This window comes from Trichechus manatus, unplaced genomic scaffold (assembly GCF_000243295.1).
Source record: "Trichechus manatus latirostris isolate Lorelei unplaced genomic scaffold, TriManLat1.0 scaffold00009, whole genome shotgun sequence".
In the NCBI taxonomy this organism is placed as follows: domain Eukaryota; kingdom Metazoa; phylum Chordata; class Mammalia; order Sirenia; family Trichechidae; genus Trichechus; species Trichechus manatus.
This window is the reverse complement of record NW_004443945.1, coordinates 17224148-17230147: the sequence shown is the minus strand read 5'-3', so window position 1 is coordinate 17230147 and position 6000 is coordinate 17224148.

Genomic DNA, 6000 nt, shown 5'->3' with positions numbered 1-6000 from the left:
TATTGTTGCTGGGTGCTGTAGAGTTGATTTTGAATCATAGCGACCCCATGTGACAGAGTAGAACTGCCCCACAGGGTTTTCTAGGCTGTAATTTTTATAGGCACAGATGGCCAGGCCTTTCTTCCTTGGAGCAGATGGGTGGGTTCTACTCCAGCTTTCCCGTTAGCGGTCGAAGCCTTCACCATTGTACCACCAGGGCTCCTTTTATTAGGTAGAAAAGATTTTATTTCCTGGGAAAAGTAAAATCTTCATGGTTAATGTTTTGCTTAAATCAAAAACAAAACCCAAGTAGGCAGTGGGGACATGTTCTCTTACTTTATTACAATTGGGTTTTGGTTCTAAATTAGATTGCCTGCCAGATTATTTAATTACCTATAAATGGTTTATTTTTTCATATCTTATTTTTTCATTTTGGCTTCTGGTCTTTCATCTTCTTAATCATATTAAAAATATTTGTTTTATAGTTTTTTTCAGATGGCTTTTTAGCTCAAGCTCTTGATATGCTAATCCTTCAGTTCATTGCTTGAGATCGGCCCCTGTTATTTTTTAATTCCAGCCGAAATTGTTTGCTAGGCAGGGATGATGATATTTAGTCCTGTATAATACAGTCGTCCAAAATCTAACTGAATTTCACATTAAAGCTTCTTCCCTCTCCCTGCTTGGACTTGCTCCCAGCTGAAAACCTGCAACAGATGGAGGCGCCCGTGGTCAACTTCATCTCTATGTCCCGTCTAACCCAGTCCTCCCTCATCCCCTTGGCTACTCCGGGTCCTTTGGGGTTGCAGTGGGGTTGGGACAGGAAAGGTCTTAATTCACTGGAGCTGAAGGAATTTTGGGGATTGATTCCTCTGACCATGACAGATGTTTAAGATGACCTGCTGAGACACTCTCACTGATTCCTCAGAGACCTGTTGTTGATTCTCTCTTTTTTTAAATTTTGCTTTAGGTGAAAGTTCACAGGTCAAGTTAATTTCTCATTCAAAAATTTATACACATATTGTCTTGTGACGCTAGTTGCAATCTCCACACACCCTGGGTTCCTTGTGTCCATTTGACCAGTTCCTGTCCCTTCCTGCCTCCTCATCCTGCTTTGAGACAGAAGCAGCCCATTTGGTCTCATATATCTGATTGAGCTAAGAAGCACATTCCTCATGTGTATTATTTTTTTGTTTTATAGTCTGGTCTAATCTGTCTGAAGAGTAGGCTTCGGGAATGGTTTCAGTTCTGGGTTAACAGTATGTCCAGGGGCCATAGTTTTAGGCGTTCCTCCAGTCTTTGTCAGACCACTAAGGCTGGTCTTTTTAAGTGAATTTGAGTTCTGTTCTACATTTTTCTCCTGCTCCATCAGGAACTTTCTGTTGTGTTCCCTGTCAGGGCGGTCATTGGTGGTAGCTGGGCACCATACGGTTTGTCTGGTCACAGGCTGGTGGAGTCTCTGGTTCATTTGGTCCTTTAGTCTTTTGGGCTAGTATTTTCCTTGTGTCTTCTGGTTTTCTTTATTCTCTTTGCTCCAAGTGGGATGGGGCCAACTGATGTATCTTAGATGGCTGCTCGAAAGCTTTAAAGACTCCAAATGCCTCTCACCAAAGTGGGATGTAGAACATTTGCTTTATAAACTACTTTATGCCAACTGACCTAGATGTCCCCCAAAACTATGGTCCCCAGGCCCCAGCCCCAGCTACTCTGTCTCTCAAAGTGATTGGATGTGTCCAGGAAATTTCTTCGCTTTTGCTTTGGTCCAGTTGTGCTGACTTCCCCTGTATTGTGCTGAAGTTGATCCTTATCTACTGTCTAGTGATTTCCCCTCCCCTTCGGAACCCTCGTACCATCAAAGAATGCTTTTTTCAGTTTAAACCTTTTCTTGAGTTCTTATAATATTGTCTCATACAATATTTGTCCTTTTGTGACTTATTTCACTCAGCATAATGCCCTTCAGATTTATCCATGTTGTGAGATGTTTCACAGATTTATCATTGTTCTTTGTCATTGCCTGGTATTCCATTGTGTGTATGGACCATAATTTATCGATTCATCTGTTGATGGATATTTAGGTTGTTTCCATCTTTTTGCTATTGTGAATAGTGCTGCAGTGAACATGGGTGTGCATATGTCTATTCAAGTGACAACTCTTATTTCTCTAGGATATATTCCTAGGAGTGGGATTGCTGGATCATATGATATTTCTGTTTCTAGCTTTTTAAGGAAGCACCATATCATTTTCCAAATTGGTTGTACCATTTTACACTCCCGCCAGCAGTGCTTAAGAGTTCCAATTTCTCCACAACCTCTCCAACATTTGTTATTTTGTGTCTTTTGGATTAGTGCCAGCCTTGTTGTGGTGAGGTGGTATCTCATTGTAGTTTTGATTTCCATTTCTCTAATGACTAATGATCTCGAGCATTTCCTCGTGTGTCTGTTGGCTGCCTGAATGTCTTCTTTGGTGAAGTGGCTGTTCATATCTTTTGCTCATTTTTTAATTGGATTATTTGTCTTTTTGTTGTTGAGGTCTTGCAGTATCTTGTAGATTTTAGAGATTAGATCCTTATTGGATATATCATAATCCAAAATTTTTTTCCAGTCTGTAGGTTGTCTTTTGACTCTTTTGGTGAAGTCTTTTGATGAGCATAAGTGTTTGATTTTAGGGGCTCCTAGTTATCTAGTTTCTCTTCTGGTGTTTGTGCATTGTTACTCATAGTTTGTATACTATTTATGCCATGTATTAGGGCCCCTAGTGTTGTCCCTATTTTTTCTTCCATGATCATGTTTAAGTCTTTGATTCATTTTGAGTTAGTTTTTGTGTATGGTATGAGGCATGGGTCCTGTTTCATTTTTTTTTACAGATGGATATCCAGTTATACTAGCACCATTTGTTAAAGAGACTGTCTTTTCCCCCATTTAACGGACTTTGGGCTTTTGTCAAATATCAGTTTCTCATAGGTGGATGGATTTATGTCTGGATTTTCAATTCTGTTCCATTGATCTATGTATCTGTTGTTGTACCAGTACCAGGCTGTTTTGACTACCGTGGTGGTATAATAGGTTCTAAAATCAGGCAGTGTGAGGCCTACCACTTTGTTCTTCTTCCTCAGTAATGCTATACTTATCCTGGGTCTCTTCCGTTTCTGTATGAAGTTGGTGATTTGTTTCTCCATCTTGTTAAAAAACGCTGTTTGAATTTGTATCGGGTTTGCATTGTATCTGTAGATCGCTTTGAGTAGAATTGACATTTTCACAATGTTGAGTCTTCCTATCCATGAGTATGGTATGTTTTTCCACTTATGTAGGTCTCTTTTGGTTTCTTGCAGTAGTTTTTTGTAGTTTTCTTTGTATAAGTCTTTTATGTCTCTGGTTAGATTTATTCCTAAGTACTTTATCTTCTTGGGGGCTACTGTAAATGGTATTGATTTGGTGATTTCCTTTTTGAAGTTCTCTTTGTTGGTTGATTATCTCTTGAGAATCACCCCTCTGACTCAGGTTTCTATTGGTCCACTCCACAGACTGTGGGAATCCCACCCAGGCAGCCCTTTTGCACCTGTCCCAAGCCACGGCCTTTTCAATTACCTCATATGCATGTGAAAGCTGGACAGTGAAAAGGGTAGATCAAAGGAGAATTGCCTTATTTGAATTGTGGTGTTGGTGGATAATATTGAATATACCATGAACTGCAAAGAACAATACCAAGAACAACTCTGTCTTGGATAAAGTACAGCCATAATACTGCATAGAAGCAAGGATGGCAAGATTTTGTCTTGCTTACTTTAGATACGTCATCAGGAAAGACCAATTGCTGGAGGACATGACGCTTGGTGAAATAGAGGGTCAGCAGAAACAAGGGAAACCCTCCATGAGATGGACTGACATGGTGGCTGCTACAATGGACTCAAACATACCAAAGATTGTGAGGATGGCACAGGATTGGGCAATGTTTCATTCTGTTATGCATGAGGTCACCATAAGTCAGAGCTGACTTGACAGCAAATAACAATAGGCTGTCTTGATCCTGCCCTAATGGAAACACGCCCAGACTGTGCTGCCACAAGCCCTGAGCGAGCAGGCCATTTCTAATGCAGTTACTTCTCCCCACTCTGTCATCAGCATAGCTAGCCAGGAACCATCTCTTGATTGAGGCTTTCTCATGGGCCTGGTGTGACCTCTGCCACACCCATGACTCTCTGCCAGAATAGTTGGTGAAGCAGTCCCATTGGATCACCCCCTCGTCTCCTCCATTGAGGGGGTAGGTAACGGTGGGGAGAAATGTTCAGTACTCTAAAGCTTTCTCCAAAGAAATTCTCTCATTTTTTTAGACTCTTCAACTTTGACCATTATAACCTTTAAGAAGGACTAAGTTTTCCAAAAAAAAAAGACTCTGTTGACACCTCTATTGCAAATTCTGGGAAAGGAAAAATAAGGACCAAGGGACTTATTTATATTTGATCTAATACTATTTAAGATTCATAAATTAGTTTCTGTACTTTCAGCTCTCTCAAGTCAGTAGACTTTTCCTACAGAAACAAGCTAATATAGAACTTTTAAAAAAAATCCTAAAGGAACATGAGAAAAAACACTGAAAATCTTAAGACTTGGACACATAGGGTGGGATAGATGCCTCAGGGATTTAGGACTGAACACAGATTCTTTTCCTCTAAAGTTAAGAAGTGAGGAAACTAAAAGGCTGAATGTGCTGAAGTGGTTTGGCTGGTGTGCAGAATTCTTCAGGCTCCACAAAAATAGAGCCTCATCATGTGCTACCTAAAGTCCTTGAAGTCTTTCCTGATCTTTTTAGAGATCTGTACTTTTCACTCTACTTTCAGTGTTTTGTAAAATACCTTTCCCAGCTCAGTCCTTCCCACAAACAAATCTCCAGTTCTTGCTCCCAGCTCTTCCAGAGTTAAACGGAGGATAGCATGAGGATAAAGCTAAAACAATTTTAAAAGACTGAAATTAATAGGGTAGCAATTTTTGTCTTAGTGACAATGTTTTTCCTGTTAAGTTTCCTATCGTTTAGAGTTTGGTGACTTCTTTCTCATATTTTCTCTACCATTCTTATTTTTACTATTCAAGTAAGCCTTTGACTAACAAATTTTTTGGCCCACTGTACTTTGTTTCCATTTAGTTCTGTTTTTCCTTTGTGACCTCTGATGCCCAGAATTGAATTAATTATAATCCTGTTTCACCCCTGGTCCTTGCATGGCTCTCCTTGCATGGCTCTGAGTATTTGGGAACCCACCACCCTGCCCCCAAGCTAGAACATGAATGACAACTTGTATGTACCTATGTCCTCTTGTCTAGGCTGTCCCCCTGCCTCTTCTCCATGGGTAGCCACTGTTCTGAATTGGTTAAGAGCTTGGCTGCTAACTAAAAGGTCAGCAGTTCGAATCCACCAGCCGCTCCTTGGAAACCCTATGGGGCAGTTCTACTCTGTCCTATAAGGTCGCTATAACTCAGAGGACTCGACGGCGGTAAGCTTGGTTTGGTTTTTATTCATTCCCTTGGTAGAGGATAGAGAAACTTTTATCATGTATCTATTTTAAGCAAATTATTTGCTCATTTTTCAATTTCATAAGGATATCAGACCCCATGTAGTCTACTGGGGCTGTTTTTTCACTAAACATTGTTATTAAAATGCAACCATGTTGCTGACTGGGCTATACAGCTCGTTCGTTTTTGCTACTGTACTATGTCATTGAATGACTATCCATTCTCGTTTCGATAAAACAGTTCACTGTTAGGTTTTTGCTTATTCACAGCACAGCTACAATGGTTTCTTGTACGCATTCTTCTCGTATGGTTTCCTAGTGTACATTAAGGCAAGATGTTGAGGAGATACACCCAGGAGGGAATTCCTGGGTTGAGGAGGATGTAAATGTGCTTTTTGTGTCCACTTTGAGATCTTTCCCTGCACCTCAAATCAGCAAGTTAACTCACCTATACTTTCTTATGAATGTTCCAATGTTTTGCTTTTAGCATTTAACCCCTTCATCTGGAGCTGACATCTGTGCA